The sequence below is a fragment of the Artibeus jamaicensis genome, unplaced genomic scaffold (genome assembly GCF_021234435.1).
Source record: "Artibeus jamaicensis isolate MK-2021 breed Jamaican fruit bat unplaced genomic scaffold, CSHL_Jam_final contig_2962, whole genome shotgun sequence".
In the NCBI taxonomy this organism is placed as follows: Eukaryota; Metazoa; Chordata; class Mammalia; order Chiroptera; family Phyllostomidae; genus Artibeus; species Artibeus jamaicensis.
This window is the reverse complement of record NW_026521675.1, coordinates 87,343-109,116: the sequence shown is the minus strand read 5'-3', so window position 1 is coordinate 109,116 and position 21,774 is coordinate 87,343. Positions and strand designations below refer to the sequence as shown.

The following is a 21,774-nucleotide window of genomic DNA, read 5'->3' as shown; positions in this document are numbered from 1 at the left end:
CTCCTCCCACTCACCTGTTGCTAACCCTCCATGAGATCTTTATTTCTATGGTTCTGCTCCTGATCTAGCTGTCCTCTTAGTTTGCTTTTGTTTTAGGTGTGGTTCTTAATAACTGTGAGTTTGCTGTCCTTTCACTGTTCATCTTTTTTATCTTCTTTTTCTTAGGTAAGTCCCTTTAACATTTCATATAATAAGGGCTTGGTGATGATGAACTCCTTGAATTTGGTCTTATCTGAGAAGCACTTTATCTGTCCTTCCATTCTAAATGAAAACTTTGCTGGGTAGAGCAATCTTGGTTGTAGATCTTTGGTTTTCATGACTTGGAATACCTCTTTCCAGCCCCTTCTTGCCTGTAAGGTCTCTTTTGAGAAATCAGCTGACAGTCTGATGGGAACTCCTTTGTAGGTGACTGTCCCCTTAGCTCTTGCTGCTTCTAGGATTCTCTCCTTCATTTTAATCTTGGCTAATGTAATGATGATGTGCCTTGGTGTGTTCCTTCTTGGGTCCAACTTCTTTGGGACTCTCTGAGCTTCCTGGATTTCCTGGAAGTCTATTTCCTTTGCCAGATTGGGGAAGTTCTCCTTTATTATTTGTGCAAATAAGTTTTCCACTGGTGGCTGTGCCTTCCCCCCTTCTGGTACCCCTATAATTCGGATGTTGGAACGTTTAAAGATGTCCTGGAGGTTCCTAAGCTTCTCCTCATTTTTCTGAATTCTTATTTCTTCATTCTTTTCTGTTTGATCATTTTTTTCTTCCTTCTGGTCCACTCCCTTGGTTTGAGTCCCAATTTTCTTTCCATTACTATTGATTTCCTTTGTATTACCATTCATTTCAATTAGTTTAGCTTCCATATGTTTCTCTAATTTGTGACTAAAATCAACCAGTTCTGTAAGGATCCTGATAACCAGTGTTTTGAACTGTGCATCTGAAAGACTGGCTATTTCTTCATCGCTTAGATCTATCGGTTCTGGGGCTCTGAGTTGTCCTAGAGCCATTTTTGGTCTATTCATGCTGTTAAGTAAGCGGAGCGAAGCCTTAGTTGTTTACCAGGACGGGGAGACCCAGGTCGCTGGTTTGTGACGCTGTGTGTGGGGGCGTGGTCAGAGAGGGAGCAATGGCGGTCCTCTCCGCTAGCCCAGCCCGTCCAGTCACACCACAAGCCTCGGGCTTGTTTATCTGATCGGAATTGTGCGAGGCTGCTGCCCTGCGCAGGCTTCCCTTCTCACTGGTTTCTCCGCAGGTAAATGCGCAACCGACCGACCCGCCGTGCCTCTTCACCGTGAGCTCCCGTAGCTAGCTCGCTCACGATCAGTGCTTTCGGCTGCTTGCTCGCGCACCGCGCACCACCCAGGAATTTTTTCTTGCTAACCTGTTCCGCTGCTGGCTTCGCTCCTTGTACCGGTCCAGCTGAGTATCTAGTTGTCCTTTGGATTCCATATTGTCGATTTTCCATGTGGCTTGGTTGTGACTGCTGTTAAAAATAGTTGTTCTTAGATTTGGTTGTGCACAGAGGCAAGGTGGTTCCTCCACCTACGTCTCCATCTTGGCGGAACCTGTCCTCATTTTTTCAAATCCTTGTTTCTTCATTCTTTTCTGTTTGATCGTTTCTTTCTTCCTTTTGGTCCACTCCATTGATTTGAGTCCCAGTTTCCTTCCCATCACTATTGGTTCCCTGTACATTTCCCTGTACTTCACTGCACATAGCCTTCATATTTTCATCTAATTTGCGACCAAATTCAACCAATTCTGTGAGCATCCTGATCATCAGTGTTTTGAACTGTGCATCTGATAGGTTGCCTATCTCCTTGTCATTAGTTGTACTTTTTCTGGAGATTTGATCTGTTGTTTCATTTGGGTCATTTTTTTTTGTCTTGATGTGCCTGTGTTGTAGTGAAGGGCAGAACCTTAGGTGTTTATCTGGGTGGGGTAACCCAGTTGCTGCACTGTGACGCTATAAGGTGGGACAGGGGTCTGAGAGGGAACAATGATGCTTGCTCCACTCTGCCGGAAGTGATTTCAGTCACTTCCACTGCTTCCCTCATGCAAATTGGCCCTTCTGGTGCTGATTCCCATGTGGGTGGGTTTTTGTGCATTCCAGTGCCCTTGTGGGCCTCTCCAGTGATTTTTCCTGTAAGGCTGGGAGTCTCTACCAGCACCTCAATGCCCACAGGTGTTTTCAGTTGGTGTTTTGAGGCTTTATTTCCCCGTGTTGGGAGCTTGGGTTGCACAATCTGTCTTGCTCCCCAGTTTGACCTGGTTTATCTGCTCACAAATGTGGGACTGCCCCATTTTGCCAGCCACCTTGTGTGCCAAGCCCCTCCGCAATCCACTGCCTCACTGGGTCTGTCTGCTGCTGCCTTGTGTGCCCACTAGAGTCAGCTAGCCACCACTTGCTCGCCCAGGGTCCAGCAGCCATCACTTTTTTTTTTGCTGTGACCCCTCTTCTCCTGGCCACTTGACTCCACTCCTCCTACTGGTTTGGGTAAATGTGTCTTCTTTAACTCCTTGGTTGTTGGACTTTCATACAGTTCAACTTTCTGTCAGTACTTGTTGGGGACCACTCCGCCTGGTTTCAGGAATTATAACTGTACTCCCCATGGCTAAGGATGAGTGAGTGACCTCCAGAATGAGAGCCACAGGAGACAAAGCTTGTCTCTGGTGGCAAACGCTGCCTCAGTTTCCTCTCCCTGCCCCAAAGCATGGTCGGAAATCCATGATGAGTAAGACCCCTCACAGTGGGGAGCAACCTAAGCCAGACTCAGTCACTTGGAAGGCCATCATGGAAGGACTCGGGGGGCTGCAACAAAGAGCAAGCAATGGACTCTTGCCCTCCAGCTATGTGACATAGCCCGAGTCCCCATGTCCTCTGGGAGAAGTGCTTCCTGGCTCTAATCCCCTTAAGCCTAAATACCTGATGGGGAGGGGTGCAGCTCCTTGCCTTGCTAGAGCACGTGTGTGTGCTGGGGGCAGGGGCTGGGGACTCTAGCATCACAAAGAATTCCTGAAAAACCTGTGGGATCTGCTCTGGTAAGAGTGCTTTTATTCATATGTTAAGGGTCTGAGCAGGAAACCCTAAAAGTTTCTGTAAAACTACCTTCCTGACAGACTCCGACTCAGACTAAGCCCTCAGATTTCTTTGAAATGTTATCTACCATTTGATCCTTGCTGTCCCGTGTTCCTGTGTATTACAACCCAATAAAAGCCCCTGCAGGAAGGGGCCCAGGGCCTTCTTTTCCCTCGGAGAAACTCACCACTGCTCACAGCCCTTCCCTTTTGAGGGATTGGCCACCTCTCCTTCCCAAGCAGATCATGTCTTGTTTACTTTCATTCGTGGCAGACAAGGGGACTTGCAGGAAAAATCACCTCGCAAGTACTGGTTGTTATTTTGTTTCAAAATTTTTGTTGTCCTTATTTTGGTTGTGTGAAGAGGCACAGTGTGTCTACCTTTGCCTCCATCTTGGCTGGAAGTCCCTGGTTTCCGATATATGTGGGAAATCAAGGCTGTGAACCTATGGAAACTAAACAGCATGGCTTTACTGCCAGCTGCATTGCTGAAAAGTCAACATTGCCCTCTTGTGGCTATCAGTGGAAATAGCAATACTAGAGTGAATTCAGTTTTCACCCTCTGCTTTTGTTTGAAAGTGGACCGATAACTCTATTGAGAAATCTCCTGAGATCTCCAACACTTAGGGGAAGGGGTAGGGGGTAGCTTCAAGAAGAACATACTGTGTTTCCTGCACATGATACACAGGGGAATTTGAGTGAGTACTTTAAAAAATAAAAGGGATATAACAATTCATACTCTAATTTTCATTTCTTCAGTGACATTTAAGAGTCAACATCATCAATGATATGAGTAGAGTATTTGTGAAGGTAGAAAGCATCCTGGTATTTAGATGTTGGTAATAAGATGTTGCATTAGCGTTATTTGGCTAAGGACTATGTAGTAAGGACTATGTTATTACTATGTAGTGATAACATTGATTTTATTTAATTTTTTTACCTATTCAACCAAAAATAAGCTATTGAGTGGTGTGTGTGTGTGTGTGTGTGTGTGTGTGAACACAGTACTGATTAACATAGGTAGTTACAAAGAGGTGAAGTAATTTCAGAGACTATGGTCAAAATAGCCCATGAAGAATTATTATTCCCAGTTTTTCAGATTACACAACACAGCAAAAAGATAAATCACTCATGGCCTTCAATGAATAGGAACTAGAGTCAAGAGTGAGAAATTAGACATGTTTGCCAACTACATCCATCATTCTTATTAGATTGTCTAGGGATTGAGCTACATTTTAAAACTTCAACTGAATAGCTCTGTAGTTTTCTGAAGTTTTACATACTACAGATTATAGATATAGCAAAGGCAGTGCATATAAAAATCCATCATACATTGGATTAGACATCGCAAATACAGTTAGTTACTACAACGAAAATATCACAGTAAGGTAACACAATGTAAATTTGCTTCTCATCCATATCATATTCCAGTGCATGGGGGCTTTGCTCCATGTCAACATTTAGGGACTCATGCTTCTTCCATATGTGGATCTGTGCCTGGGGATCTCCAGTGTTACCTCAGAGCATGGCTGTCGCACAAGCAAAGGGAGAGAATGTGTACAAGGTTTTAAGGGTTCAGTCTTGGAGAGACTGATGTAATTTTCCCTCTCACCTCATTTGTTAGACTCCTCACATAGATCCACCTGCATATGGGGAAGGGTGGGTCATTGAATATTCTTTTTTTAAAATTTATTTATTTTACTTGTTGTTCAAGTACAGTTTTCTGTCTTTTACTCCTATCCCAGCTCACCCCCCCCCCAGTGCTCCCCACCTCCCTCCCATTTCCACCTCCTTAGTTTTTGTCCATGTGTCCTTTATATTTGTTTCTTTAAACCCTTCTCCTTTTCCCCTGGAATTCTCTCCCCTCTCCCTTCTGGTCCCTGTCAGCCTGTTTTGTATTTCAGTGTCTTTGGTTATATTTTGCTTGTTTGTTTGTTTTGTTGATTAGGTTTCTGTTAAAGGTGAGATCATTTTAAATTTTTTTAAAAAATTGTTTTTCACGTTGGTTGATTCTTGTATGTGTCCTGATCAAGGATCAAACCTGCAACCTTGGCATATCAGGACAATGCTCTAATCAAATGAGCTACCAGGCCAGGGCTGAATATTCATTTCTCACAGAAATAATCTGAGAGACTGTTGTATGAAAAATTTATGTAACTGCTTTCCAAAACAGACTATTCAAACTCTCATCCAGTCCCTGTGATTAGCACAAAGTCCAAAATCTCCGAGGGTCTTCTCCATCAGGTCCAGATGGGATTCCTCTTGGACCAGCCACCTCCCACTACATATTTATTGGTGGAGCAGACACTGAGGACCAGCCTTAAGGATTCCCAGTTGAAAGTAAAGCATGAAGTTCATTTAGGAATAAATTTGTCAATGGTAATGCTGGGATACTTTTGGAGCATGCATTGCAATATTTTTACCTTATGATAGGTAAGCTCCCTGATGACACACTGGTTATGTTCCCTGGGAGGAACTCTCCTGACCATTGTTTCCTCTGTCCCCTTGTTCTGCCTTTGGGCACTTGTACCTTCTCCATTGTCCCGAATTAACATTAAGCGAAGCAGGAACTGGAGCACTTGACTTCATTTGCAGACACTACATTTGGAGCCTGCTTCCGTTGTAATATATTAGGTTCAATAATTATTTTAATTCTTGATCAAGCACCTTATTTAAAAGCCCAGCTCATGTTTCTTTGGCAATGAACCCCCTCATAAAACTAACATATTTTGATCTGTGTTAGGTCAGTTCTATGTGCTAAAATATCATACTGTTGTATGAGCACTTGACAGTTAGCTTTTGTGATTGCAAAGTAAGTGCTTGACATTAAGCTTTTGATTGCTGAGACATCCACTTCAAAGACAAAAGACATTCATCTGCAGTAAACTCCTTGCCAGTTATACAACTAGATAAAGAGCCATCTTATTAAATCAGCCATTTTAGAAGACTCTGGTTGACCTAACTGACTAATCTTTTGTATGACCCCATTTTTCCCTTCCTGTGCTTAATTCTTGCTCCTATGTTTTACATTCACCAATAAAAAGTGAACACATGAGACCTTGGGCACCATACCCTCCATACCAATAAAAGAAGAACCCCAGGTTTGTTCTCTCTGTCTTTCTCTGTACCTCTGACCTCATTGCATGGCTCCAGGTGTACTCTGTACCCTGCAAGACCTATGAGTAATAAACCTGAGTTTTTCAAAGTTTCTGGGTAGTGGTTACCAAGGTGCATCTTGTAATCATAATAAGAACCATAAAGGCTGCTCCAGCCTCAGTAATGGCTCTAGTTGAGGAAATGTCTGTGGCCTTTCTGTCCAGGTGAGTGCCTCTAAGCATTTCCAGCCAATGATATCAGTATCTAGAGGCTGAGACCCACACAAAAACACACACCCAAAGGTTTTTCTTAGGCATAATTTAAAATTGAAGTTTTTTTCTCTTTACTCATGCCACTTCTTTTCTAAATAACTATGTCTATACCTAAGGCTGTCGGACTTGAATTGGGCAGCTATACATGTAATCTCACCTCTTTGCAGGGCTGGTTTCTGAGTCTTTGTTACTCAAAGACATTCTAAGTATTACTCTTCACCTTTGATCTCCCAAGCAGTAGGGCAATTTGTTGAGACTCCATATTTATGGACTTGCTCTATTATCTTTAACTTCTGCTTGAACACTTTCTGCTAAGCTCATCTACTTCTCACAATAACCTGCCAAATGGAATCAACAATTGCAAACACACAGTTGTTTTGAATTGTTCCAGTTATTTTGAATTGTTCCAGTTATTTTGAATATTTCTCCTAGAGTTACCATCTAGTGGGCGTGTCAGCTTTCCTTATTTGATCTTTCTAGCATTGGATGCCAAATTTGTCACTGTCTGCAGCCTTGGTCACAATAACTTGTCAGCTATTGAAGCAAGCACTTTTAATTTGTCCATTGTTCAACACAATACAATTTTATTTTTTGATGACATCCAGTCCGTTGCATGTGGAAGGGGGAGGCTCTCTTCCCTGCAGTCATTCAGGGACCTAGCCTCCTCTATTGTGTGGTTCCACTGTTTTCCAGGGCTTCATATGTTCCATGGATTATCTGCAATTGGCCAAAGGTGAGCAAAGAGAGAGAGTGTAATGGATATAAAGAAGGTTGTTTAGACCATGTGCTTGAAAGAGGTGAATACCATTTCCTTGGCCAGGCATAATCTTATAGTCTCACATAATTGCAGGTGAGCCTGGAAAATGCAAATTTATCTGTGTGTCTGAGGGGAAAAAAAATTCTGGTAACGTTAGTCTTGTCTCAGCCACTTGCATACATTTCTTGTCAACTGGAATCCAAGTTGTATAGTGGGAAGAATGAGAAGTGGAAGGAGGACCTCTGGTGATTCCGTGGCTCTCCTGGTCTCTGTGAGACACTGTCAGCCCTAGAGCCTGGTCTACTTCTTGTTTGCCCCCCTCCAGATACCTTGTTGAGTAGCTCATTAGGTTCTGTTTTAGATTAACGAGAGAGAGGCAGGCGGCCCTTTGAGATTCATTCCATGTTTTCCACCCTCCACACCATCTGTGGCAGAAGGAAGAGAGGGCCACTGTGTGGAGCTGTGTATCAGCTGTAGGAGTTCCATGGGTAGGGTGCAGGGTTTTATATTCCTCCCAAGAGCCAGTGCCTAGCTCAAGACTGTCTAAATATATTTCTAAAACCTTCTGTGACATTCTGCTATTTGATACTTGATTCAAGCAAGCAATGATTTTCTGCACAGCCTTTGAGTTTACGAAGAACTGGTGGTGTGTCAGGTGACCCTGTTGTCAGAACATAGTTGGGACGGGGAACTCAATATTCTTGGGAAGAACAGACCTTGGTGGGTTTTCTCAACTCATTCACTGTAGTATTGCATTTACTTGGCTGTTTATAATAGGAAAAAATGTGTTCTGTTGCAGAAAGAGGCATTTTACTTAGACCTACACTTAACCTTGTAAAAGTAAATATTGATTTGTCCATAGATTGAGCCAAAACTGGGATATTTATGGGTCCACATGTCTTGCCTCCTCACAGCTGAGGTGAGACCACTCTCCTTGACTTTCCAGCTAAAGCTGCTGACTTAAGAGAACTCTGAGAAACTTTGTACGCTATGTTTATTCAATCAATTAATATGTTGGCTGGAACTTAATTCTGAGACTGTAAGGTTTCTTTTCTCTTCATTTCTTTTTCCTGTTGTGGGGTGAATACTGCCTTCCTTAGTATAATGAGCTTCACTTTCCTTTTTGCACCGTTGTCCTTTTTTCTTAGCCAAAATGGAATGCATAGTTGACCAAAATAATAAACATGTTGTAATGACCACTATGCCTCGTTCTTCCTAGTTTCCACAGAGGGATGAATTGATCAATATGCCTAAATGCTCTTACTTGATAAGTAAACATTGAATCCGTGGCTGTGACAAGAATGTTTATTAGGTTCTACACCAAAAAGGTTTTCATTTTGAATGATCATCCAAATGGAGAAATAAGAACTTGGATACTCACAAGGGAAACAAGTAGAACTAAGAAACACAGATCCCCATGGTGCCAAGCATCTTGAAGGGTTATAACCTCAGTGGAGGAGCAAAAAAGAAACACATACACAGATGTTTTTATCTTGAATTAGACTTTAGAGAGGAATCAAACAAGTTTCCCTCAGGTGGGTTTGATCTGGAACTTACACTGTGTGGCTTGGGATATCCCAAGTGGAGAAATTAATATCAAGTGTACTTAGGATGATCTTCAGGAATCTCACGGAAATAGCTGCTGATCATAAACTCACAATCCAAGATGACAAAACATGATCAAGGATCAGCAGAATTAGATATAAGAACTTTGAAAAATAAAATGATCTGATATAAGTGATTCTCTCACTAGAGCTGCAGTTGAGATGGACACTGCTGGGCTGGATGGCAATGGTCATGGTGGGGAGAGCAGCCCTCACTCTTGATCATTTGGGAACTTAGCCAGAGGAGCCTGTCACGGGGGGGGGGGAGGTCAAACTGTCACTTTGCTCAAGACAGGAAGGTGTCCTAGGTTTGCAGATAGCTCCAGTGAGGCTTTGGTTTCCACAAGATGGGTACAGCTATCAGCTCCCTCAACCCCTGGTCACCTGAAATGAGGCTCTAGCCATTCAGAGTCACTTGTCCCCTATTAAGATACCTGCTGGAGCTGATTCACAGGGGCTGCAAGGCCACCGACCTTCCCTCTGTGGCTGTGGGCTGGGACTGGGTGGGGGTTGGCTGGGCATGGAGCCTGGACTGGAGTAGTTGGCCAGTCAGAATGAGGAGCCTGGTGGCAGTACCTGGAAGTCTGTTGCCACCCTCTGTTGATGGCATCATAGTTACTCCTGGGAGTTTCAGCTTAAGTTAGACCCTGTCTGGGATCTCGTGGCCCCACTTCAGGGCATGGAACTTGAGAGGGAGCAGAACAGTTAGGATGTTGTGTGTGGCATATGCATGTACAAGCTGTGGGATAAGCCAGAGGCTGAATGGATCTTTCATATCCTGCCCAAGGGAACTCATGTACCCTGCATGGGCTGCCTGCACCAGTGTCAGCAGTTGCTAGTACCTCCTACTGGATGTCATTAAGTCCTGTCCCCAGTGCCATGTCTATTTCAGCTATGTCATTCCTCATAAATTCTTGGTGAGCAAGGGGCCTGAGAAGGAGCAACTCATCAGGAACTTCAGTGTTTGGATCAGCCAGGTCCCATGTCAGTTCTTTATGTGGGAGAATGTTCGCTGTCCCTGCAAGTCTCACTGTATGACTGTATGTACCTCACTAGATCCCAGATAAGACCTGTTCTCTGATCCTTCCTGCCCTCATAGTCTGTAGCTGGCCTCTAGGAATTAGGTCCTAGGAGCAACAGCATTGTTAGGGGGGTTCTGAACCAGAGGACAAAGTGTTCAGGGATCAAATCCTGGCCATAGCCTTCTGGGGTTTAGAACTCCTGCTCACTCCCAACAGTTCTTACCATAGCCAGTGTAACTAGGATCAACTTTGCCCGGGGCCAGGGTGGGCCTGAGAGCTTGCTAGGCAGTAGGTCTTTTTCCCTTTTGGGGTTTGGTGGGAGATACACTCATCTATCTCTATGAACATGGGGATGGGTAAGGGGCTCTGGAGAAAGGAGGGTTCCCACCCTCTTGCTAGGGACTTGGATTTTAACTTTGCTCTTTGGTAGAAAGATTCTGAAAAAAACAGATAAAATGGACCTAAGCCACAAAAAATTATCTGATGTAAGTTATAACAACTATGTCTACAATGGTTAAAGAAACAAAGATGGAGTCCACAAACATGAGAAAGGCTCATTAACTCATCAGAAAACCAAGTATAATTGAAAAAGAGAGCAGCAATACATTCTGAAAAATATAAGATTAGTCACTGATATAAAAAAACGTATGATAAAAGATTGACGAAGCTGAGTTGAGAACTGGTCAAATGGAGCTAAAATTGAAGAGCTTAATTTGAAAGCAGTACAATTTGAAAGAGAATAGAATGTGAAATAAAGGTGAAAGAGTAAGGAGAATTGCATAAAGAGGCTCAATGTCCAGGCTAAATTTGTACAAAAGAATATAGAAAATAAGGGGGAGGAGAAATATTCAAAGGGATAATCACTAAATTATATTCAAATGCAAGAAACTTAATCATGAGCAAAATACTATATTTTTTAAGTTTTTTTTTTAGATTTTATTTATTTATCTTTAGAGGGGAAGGGAAGGAGAGAGGGAGAGAAATATCAATGTATGGTTGCCTCTCCTGTGTCCCCTGCTGGGAACTGGCCTCCAACCCAGACATGTGCCCTGACGGAATCAAACAGCGATACTCTGGTTCGCAGGCCTGCGCTCAATCCACTGAGCTACACCAGCCAGGGCTCAAAATACTGTATTTTTTAAAAATCTGTACAAGTTTGCTAACATTCTAAAAGACAAACATTTCTTAAAAAGCCAGAAAGTGATACATTACTTACAAAGGAATGGCAGTTTGAATGACAGAATATTCTTAGGAGCAACAAAAATGTTAGAAAGCTGTAGAAATACATATATGTGACATAAAATTATACTATAACATATATGTTACTCTATTTATATAATATATGCATAAAATACTTGTCAATCTCCAAACATTTACACATCTAAATTGTCACTAAAAATCTGCTTGAATTAGTAAAATAGAAACCTACTTTTATAAAAGAAAAAGGCAAACAAAATATAACCAGGGGCATTGAAATGAACAACAATCTAACAATAGCTGGAGGGGATGAGGGGTGGGGACTGTGGGGAGGAGGGTTTTCAGTAACTACTATAAAGGACACAAGGACAAAACCAAGGGGGAGGGTGGAAGCAAGGGAGGGAGGTGGGTTTGGATGGGGTGGAAAGGAGTGGTGGGCAGAAAATGCAGACAACTGTCATTGAACAACAGTAAAGTAATTTATGAAACAAACAAACAGACAAATTTTAAAAAAGGAAACTTACTTTTAAAATCACTGAAGAGTTAAGATCGAAAGACAAAACTAGGAGAAAGTATCCTGAGAGATAAACCCAGGATTTAAAGCGGCTTCTGTTCTTAGGACTTTTGACAATCATGGAGAGGTCAATATAAAATGGAGGAAAAGCTTGGCAACTTCTGCACATGAGGAGGAAAAACCAAAGGCCAGGACTCACTGAGAATAGAGTCTGATAATAATCACCCCAAACACATTTTAAACTTGAGATATACAGTAAGGGTATGGTTGAAATGAAGTTCACCAGTCTTTTTGTTAATTAGTACCTCTTAACTTATGTGATAATATGCACAAAAGCCCCCTTTCTAAATAAGATTGCATTCACAGGTACCTGGAGTTTAAGACTTTAACATGTATCTTTTGGGGGACATATTTATTTTCAGTGGGATACATTTAAACCCATAACATGTATATTATTGATTCTTCCTCAGAAACTGTTAACTATAGTTGTTAACTGTAATAATTTGTATCTCATTAGTTTGCTATGAGAATTAAAAAAAATACTGGTAATGTTCCCCTACCATCTCCCTCTGCAGTTAGAGTGCTAAAGATTATTCAGTTCTTACCCACAGGTCTATCCATAAAAATCTTCCTGAGGAGATTCTCATCACTCAATTCCCCCCTCCTTTTCCCAAAGTTTCTATTTCTTTATTTAGACAGCCCCCCAAGAACCTTTGAAATCTTTTCCCACACTCTGCTCACAATGCTAAATTAAGCTGTTTATAACATACTGTCTTGAGAAATAGACCACAGAGATTCAGGCTACAGGTGCCTCTCCAGGAAACATGTGCTTTGAGCAATGGAGAGGGAAAGTCCATAGTGGAGCCAGGGCCCATAAAAACATCCTCTAGAGCCCCCGAAGGGACCAGTTTAGGGGCTCTTTTCAACAGACAGAAGCAGCAGTAGTACAGCCTTCTGAAGACAGTAAGTCTCAGGTTGGGTCCAGGAAAATTATGAGGAAGAAGGTAATAACTGACAGGAGGGGCATTTGGGAACTTGGTATGTACAGGAGATAGAACTCTTCCCATAGGATGCAGATGCCAAAGCTGCCAAGATGCTTAGATCCTGAAATAGAGGTGAGTGGCACAGATTGAACTAAAGCTTCTATTTCATTCAGAGCTGAAGCTGAGTCACATATGGACACACAAGTGTTGTGGGTCCAAAACTTCTGTAGGCTCAAAGACTCCCAGCTATATTATGGCTGGGAGCTCAAGACTGCCTGGTTGGGTCAGAATCTTCCTTCATGCACTAGTCTCAATTTATCTACAAGCCCAGGTGATCACCCCTTTCCTAGGCAATTATAGCTGGGTGTGGATCTGTTGTTATTTGGTTAATTCAGTACTTGTCTGACCTTCCCAGACTGTCAATATTTTATCATCAAAGACTATGCTTTGTTCTTTAGCTCTTAGAACAAGGAACCACTACAACTCCCTTGTGAATATTAGTCCGTGAATGCAAACTAATAGCATTGGAGTATTGTAGCTCGAAACAATGCCCAGACAGCCAATAAACCCCAATTTCTCAGATTAGGAGGAGAATGCAGATAGAGAGGAAAAATGATCCCAGAAATTTAGACATTAGGAAATTTAAAAGGAACTATCAAACAGATATGAAAATGTATTACTGCCTGAGAGAATACATCTGTGCTGTAGGAGGTCCAAAAAGGACATTCGTTCTGTCTCAATGAAAAGATCCTCTTAAAGATATTGTAAACATGTTTTAAAGATTCTCAGTGACATTCATGACTTCAATCTATCTCTGCCCTCTTAACTTTTCTTACACTGAATTCTGTAGTCCTCCCGCCCCTCAAATACATTCTTTTTTTTTTTTCATGTGCATGGCCTTTGTTCAGCTCTCAATCACTTCTTCTTTGGACCAAAAAGAGAGTCCCTACCCTCTGTATTATTCCCCTTTGTACCATCTATAGTACATCACTCCCTTGTTTCAAATCCTCTGTAGTTCCTTTCGGTGTATAAAACAAGCCTGCTAGCAGGTGAACTCACAAAGCTGCAGACGCCACTGCATACCTTTGATTGTTGTCTCCTGACACTCTGCTCTCCTACCTCTTTTCCCCAAAAGAACTCAGATCTATGAGCTCTCACACCTCAGCTAATGGTTACTGAGCTTCCATGTAGGCAGGCTTTTCTTCTCCTACCATTATCTACAAGGATAGTATCCCTTCTCCCCTAGGTGACTCTTGCTTCTTTTCATCTCTTTATCCGATGCTCCCAGCTTTTTGTGTCTCTGGGCCTAATGGCAATTCAGGAAATGATAGATACTTTCCCTCCATACAATAACACCTTAAACTTAAATATCACTTATCTATTTTATAAATGATAAAACTCAATATCAAGGTCATGAATAAATATAAGAGCAAACTTAAAATTTCTGTCTGAGGCCAACTATTTAACCACAGCACATTACTTTATTCACCTGTATTTTTGTCCCTTTCTCACTATTTGTAAGATCTTTATTAGGGCTACAACTATACAGCATTAAACATGCTTTTCTCAATTGTTCTCTATTTAGTTCTCAGAATATTTTTCCTAAATTTATGCTGCACATTAGTATGCTTAACATTAAGTTCAGTATAAGGAAGGCACTGACTATTTTCTTACTTGTTCAAATATAGCAAGTCACTTTGAGGATCCAGAACTAAAGATTATTGGAAAAGAAGGTGTGTTTTCAGAAAAAGGTATGTTTTCTATCCTCATTTCTTTGATTCACAGTGAGGGTCACTTTTAAAATCACATGTGAAACTATAGGGCAGAGCTGATATACACTTGCTCCCCTACACCTGTTTTAATCCCTGAATCACTGGTTTCTCAAAAGTCCTGTTAAAAGTTGTGTGTGTGTATATATATTATTTGTACTATATTTGAAAAGTATGACATATTCAAAATAAAAGCCTATGCATCTTACCTTCTCTGGAAACTGGAATCTGATATTTTCTCATATACTCTTTACCCTCCTGGAATAGACTATCAGGTGGAATTGTTGAGAAGGACTGGTAATGCCAACTGTACTGGTTATATGGCTCCTGGATTCCCTCTCTCCACTTGCCATTGATCCTTGTTTTTTTTCATATTCTTTGATGTGACAACCATAACTGTGATGCCTCTTAGTACTTGGCCACTCTGTATTTTGTTTAGCAATGAGGGAAATAAGATGGTATCCAACTAGAGAAACACCTGGTATCAAAGCACATGAGTTTACAGAACATAGATTCCATATGCTGTAAAAATTAAATCCTAGCTCCAAAGAATTATAGGTAATTTTCTTACCAGATACATGGATTCCTATGTAGGTTTATATGCCTATACTCACACACTAGCTAGCTTCCATTCTGCCTTTGGTGAACCTCGTGCTATATCTTTCAGTACTGACTGTCTCTGTCACCACAATAGGAAATTCAGAGTCCCTTCTAAAGGATTCATGTAAAAGTAGACACCCTTGAACCTTTGCGGAAAAACAACAGCAAAAATGCCAGTAAGAAGATGATAAAGACTTTGCCTTGAAACTGAAACCCTTTTGGGGGCTGAAAGAAATCACTGCCTTTGGGTGGGGTCCAGGGCTGCTCTACCTCTAACCCAGTATGTTCTGATGAGTGAAAATATAGAATCTCAATGTGAGTCTCTGCCCAAATGTATGGGCAGGGTAGCTCTCCACATAGCTATTCTTTCTACACTGAAGGAGGGAAGGGCTTAGTTGAGTAACTGTTCTGATTGAGTCTAAATCTTGTGTGGTGGCTGGAAGCACAAACAGTCAGATTGCCTGATCCTTCACCACTTACTGTCTCTCTCATTCTGTTCAAGCTACTCTGTTCCCTTTCACCTGTACCCTTTCATTATCTGTGAGATTAGTACAACAGCTCATTACTCTGAAGTGTTTTTTAAAAGGATAAAGTGAGATTGTGAATGTAAATATTTTGCATAATGCCTAGCATAATGCAAGCATTCAGTTAAATGTCAGCAATGATAGATGATGACGATAATTTGAAAACCCCATTGGAACAGTTTAAGAACCCCAATGGAAACTGAGTCCCGCTGCATCTAGAACATATACTTTCAATGGTGATATATTATGTTGTACATTTTAAGGGACTTTGAATTTCTAGTTTGTACAGAGTTCTTCACATGGCCTCACCTAGCAACTACTCCACTGCTTCAGTCTCTGAATTCCTCCTCATCTGCTTCCCTAACTACCAGAGTTGGCAGCACTGGCTGTCCCTGCCCCTCAGCCTCCTCTTCCTCCTGGCCATGGGGGCCAATGCCACCCTTCTGATCACAATCTGGCTGGAGGCTTCTCTGCATGAGCCCATGTACTACCTGCTCAGCCTTCTCTCCCTACTGGACATGGTGCTCTGCCTCACTGTCATCCCCAAGGTCCTGGCCATCTTCTGGTTTGACCTCAGGTCCATCAGCTTCTCTGCCTGCTTCCTCCAAATGTTTATCATGAATTGCTTCCTTGCCATGGAGTCTTGCACATTCATGGTCATGGCCTATGATCGTTATGTGGCCATCTGTCACCCACTATGATATCCATCCATCATCACTGATCAATTTGTGGCTAGAGCTACTATGTTTGTTGTGGCCCGGAATGCCCTGTTTTTCCTTTCTGTTCCAATCCTGTTTTCTCGACTCATGTACTGTGCAGAGAACATCATCAAGAACTGCATCTGCACTAATCTGTCTGTGTCCAAACTCTCTTGTAATGACATCACCTTCAATCAGCTCTACCAGCTTGTGACAGCCTGGACCCTACTGGGCTCTGACCTCATCCTTATTGTTCTCTCCTACTCCTTCATCCTGAAAGCTGTGCTAAGGATCAAGGCTGAGGGTGCTGCAGCCAAGGCCTTGAGCACGTGTGGTTCTCACTTCATCCTCATCGTCTTCTTCAGCACAGTCCTGCTGGTTCTGGTCATCACCAACCTGGCCAGGAAGAGAATTCCCCCAGATGTCCCCATCCTGCTCAACATTCTGCACCACCTGATCCCCCCAGCTCTGAACCCCATTGTTTATGGTGTGAGAACCAAGGAGATCAAGCAGGGAATCCTGAAACTACTGAGGAGTTTGTAATAGGTAGAAAAGATCAGGTCCACTTTTGGCATTGTTAAAAAAGTGTAGAATTATTTTATATTGGAAAGAAAATTTCACTTTTAATCTTGGAATAACTTCTGATTCTCCTTTTTTGTAATATCTCAGACAACAATGCAAACATTCCTCTGTCTATCTTTGTTTCCTACTGCTTCAGAGGAAACCTCCCTTTCCTGGATTTTCTCGTTGCTTAGGAAATATCCTAGACCAAATTTTTTAACCAAGGACTTGCCAAGCTTTAGCAAAATGGGTTGGAAATGCGAGTGTTTGGTCACTAAGGAAACAAACTTCATACAATCACTTTAGAAAGATCCTCCTGTTTCCTGTATTGCAAAGGAAATAGATGCCTCTTGTTTCTCCTGATTCAGTCAGGGCTTTTGTGTTGTGAATTGTTTCTTGAGCTGAAGTATAACTTAGGTTCTTGGAGTTGAGTGTTTTACCCTTGAACATCCCTGACTCTTCCCTGGCATGTATGGCAGACATGCTACCTTCTGGCTCCTCAGAGACTCCCAGATCCTGCTAAGATTTTCTGTCTGTCCTGGGACAGCATTTCTTATTTTTTCTTAAGATGTTCTTTATTCACTTTTTGTTTGTTTGTTTGTTTGTTTTTGTCTGTAAAGGATATTCACAACTGTATAGTTTTTCTGGGGGTGGGACTAACAAAGCCATTGTATTTGATGTTATATATTCTTTTTCTCATTATCTTAATCTTTACGACTTTAAAGTCTTTGCTTTGTTCCATTTCATTGGCCTATAAGGACCTTAGAACTTTTGATAAAATTTCAGATAACATCCCTCTCTCACTCTGACTTGTTTTCTGGGTACAAATCAACTGTTCTATTCATCCCCTTGATTGTTCTGTTTGCTTCAGCCTCCATCCCAAGTGGTGGCTGGTGTTGCTGTCCATAGTGTTTCAGGTATGGAAGCTCTAGGATTGAATTTTCACAGACAATCCAATAGACAAATGTGTTTGACTATTTTCAATCTCCTTTTTAAAAAAATATTTATTTATTTTTAGAGAGAGGGGACAGGAAGGAGAAAGAAAGGGAGAGAAACATCAATGTGTGGTTGCCTCTCATGTGTCCTTCACTAGGGACCTGGCCGGCAACCCAGGCATGTGCCCTGACTGGGAATCGAACCGGTGACCCCTTTGCTTCACAGGCCTGTGCTCAATCCACTGAGCTACACCAGCCAGGGCTTTGGATCTCTTTCTTATTGATGCCACACATTAGTCCATTATTTCCAAGAAATATTTTGTAGTAGCAACCTATATGAGGAAGAGAGTTAAGTGTTTCAAGTTTAGCATTTTCCAAATATCATTTGATTGATTTCCCAGTGGGATTATCCTACTTTTTTATATTGAAGTTTATGTTTGCTGAAGGAGTTTAATTGAAATGTAATGTTTTGTAGTATTTTTCCTTTTGTGTATCATTTTATTTTTTCTAGTTTTATTGAATGTAATCACATGTACCATTGGTTTAGTTTAAGATACACAACATAATGATTTAATATACATGTATATTGCAAAATGGTTATCACAATACCTTTTTGGCATCCATCACCTCACGTACTTGTGTGTGTGTGTGTGTGTGTGTGTGTGTGTGTGTGTGTGTGTGTGATGGAAACACTTTTGTTCTTCAGAATGTCTCTCTTTGGTATCCTGAGACACCTGGTCCTGCTCTACATTTGAGAGGGTTAAATGCCACTGCATGTGTGTGTTTTTGAAGTGCTGGGTTTTGAAAAAGCCTTCTTTAGGGTCTGTTACACCACATTTCATAACATTGGTCTCATGAAGGTGTGAAGGGAATGATCTGACTGAGCTCTTTGTCTTTTTCTTTTGTCCCCTTTAATATCTTCTTCTATAAAGTTACTATGAATTGAATACCTACCTACCATGTGCCAGACACTTTATATACATTCTTATTTTACCTCTACATTTGCCCTGAGAGGTTGTTATGTTGGCCCTAGATGATGAACCTGAAGCTAATGGAGGTAAAATGACTGCCAAGGTCACAGCAACTGGGCCAAGATAAATCCATGCTATTGGGGTTCCTGAAGCCTGAACACTTTTCCCAAAAGTGCTGGTCTCAACCCTGGCAACAACATAACCTGCTGAGTTACAAAAAACCCTTGAGTTACATCCCAAGCTTCTTACATCCCCAGCAAGCTTGGTATCTGGCACTTAGTAGACATGTTATAAATATTCATTTGCTGCTCAGTAGTTTCTAGTAGGTAGGAAGCAACCTATAATGATCGAGTCATAGAAGAATTATACACTTATAAACAAGTCCCAATATGGTTGTTGAAAGAAGATATGTTCTTGCTTCATGTAGTACCACAACACTTTAAAAAATCATTTGCTAATTTTATTATGTATTTATTTCATATATTTTAAATTTTATGAAAATATATTAGTAAATTTATTGTATTGTATACTTGACATACAACACAATGACATAACATGTTAAAGTATACAATACGGTGATTAGATATATGTATACAATGAGTTAGTACCACAATAAGTGTAGTTAACATCCCTCACCTCATATAGTTACAATTTTTTTCTTGTGATGACAACTTTTAAGATCTAATCTCTTAGCAACTTTCAAATACAGAAAACGGTATTGTTAGTTATAGTTACATATATAACTATGTATACATTACATACCCAGAACTTATTAATCATATAACTGGAAGTTTGTACATTTTGACCACTTTTCTATCACCCTTACCTCTGGCAACAACATATCTGTTTTCGGTTTGTACGAGGTTGGATTTTTTAGATTCCACATATAAGTGATCATACAGTATTTGTTTTCTCTGTGTAACTTAATTTACTTATCATAATACCATCTAGGCCCATCAGTGTTGTTTGGAAATGGCAGGATGTCCTTCTTTCTCATGGCTGGATAATATTCCATTGCATATCCATACCACATCATTTTTATCCATTGTCTGTTGAAGGAACTTTGGCTGGTTCTATGTCTTGGCTATTGTGAATAATGCTGCATGGGAGAACAAATATATGTCTCATCAACATTCTGTTTTCATTTCCTTTGGATGTATACCCAGAAGTGAAATTCCTTGATCATACATTAGTTTTATTTTTAATGTTTGAGGAATATTCTTATTGTTTTTCATAGTGGCTGAACCAGTATATATTTCTATTACACCAACAGTGCAAGAGGGTTTCCTTTTATTAGGTATACAATATAGTGATTCAACAATTTTATACCTTACAATGTGATTACCTCACTGATTCTGGTAATAGTCTGTCATCATGAAAATTTATCACAATATTATTGACTATGATTTGTTATTCCTTGGTGATTAATAATATTGAACATTTTCACATGCACCTGTTGGCAAGCTGTATTCTTTGCTAAAATGTCTATTCAAATTCTTTGGCTATTTTAAATTAGATTCTTTGTTATTGTGTTGTATAATATCTTTACATAATTGGGGTATTAATGTCTTATCAGATATAAGATTTGCAAATATTTTGCCAATAGGTTGCCTTTTCATTTTGTTAATAATTTTCTTTGCCATGCAGAAGCTGTTTAGTTTTATGTACTCCCACTTGTTTATTATTGCTTTTATTGTCTCTGCTTTTGGTGTAAAATCTAAAAATATCATTACCTAAACACATAAGAGCTTACTTCCTATGTTTTCTTCAAGGAGTTTTATAGCTTCAGGTCTTATGTTCAAGGTGTTAATCCATTTTGTTTTGGCATTTTTGTGTGGTGTAAGACAGGGGTCCAGTTTAATTGTTTTTCATGTTGCTGCATAGTTTTCCCATCATTATTTATTGAAAAGACTGTATCATATGTATATCATATATAAGGTGGATAGATAAATAGAGCAAGACTTAGATGAAATTAGAGTTTTCCTGAAAATCTCGATTGCTGTTTTAGGAGATCTTGAAGCAGAAAACTAAACTAAAGCATGCCTCTACTACTGACCTACAGAGTTAAGTTTCCAATTTAAAAAATTAAAAAACAAAACAAGCACCATTAACAACTCTGAAAGAAATTAGAAGGAATAATACAAGTACAAGCACAGACCAATAAAACAAAAGGATATATATAATAAAAAACACCAACAAAGTCAAAGGTTGTTTTGATTGTCCTGGCTGGTGTAGGTCAGTGGATTGAGCCCTGGCCTATGAACCAAAGGATTTCTAGTTTGCTTCCCAGTCTGAGCACACACCTGGGTTGTAGGCCAGGTCTCCATCTGGGGAGATGTGAGTGGTAACCACACTCTGATGTTTCTCTTCCTCTCTTTCTCCTTCCCGTCCCCTCCAAATAAATAAATAAATAAATAAATAAATAAATAAATAAATATTTAAAGTTGCTTTGAAAAATAAGAATAAAAGAGACAACTATTTAGGAGAAATAAAAATACCCAAGTTTAAATTATCTATAATTCTTTAAACTATCAAAATTAAAAATATTTTAAAAGGTGATAAAACTATACTTTGAACTACTATAATAACTAATGTGTCAATTGTATAATATAAACGTTTCCTGGCAAAAAAACCTTCCAAAAATGGCAAAAGATAAACAGTAAAAATCTGCATTGTTATATATCTGTTAAAGATGATAAAATCATAATGAGATACTTTTTCACAAAGAAAACTTTCAGCTTAGGTACCTTAATGATAAAATCTTCCACAACTAAAGAAGATAAACTCTTTTAGGGAATAGAAATGAAGACTTGACTTGGGGTGGTGAACACGTGATACAGTGACAGATGATGTGTTGTTGAATTGTGTACCTGAGGCGTGTATAATTTTGTTAACCAGTGTCACCTCAGTTAAGTCAATAAAAAGGAAATAGAATATAGAAATAGAGGGAATAATTTCTAATACATTTTTTGAGGTTATCATAATCTGGCTTCAAACACTAACAAAAATATTCGAAGAAAAGAAAATTTCAAGCCAACATATCTTATGAACATGGACATAAATTCTAGATAAAGTATTTAAAAATAAGTACAAAAATAGCAAAAATTAATACATTATGAACAAAGTGAGGTCTATTCTGGGAATGTTACTTTAACATTTGATAATTGACCTACACTTAATTCACCTTATTAACATTGACATAAATAAC

General features: G+C 40.2%; 1 pseudogene; it reads left to right on the top strand.

Moving 5' to 3' along the window:
- The first annotated feature begins 15,700 nt into the window (after positions 1-15,700).
- LOC119062004 (olfactory receptor 56A4-like) lies at positions 15,701-16,642 on the top strand (annotated as a pseudogene).
- Positions 16,643-21,774: the final 5,132 nt, after the last annotated feature.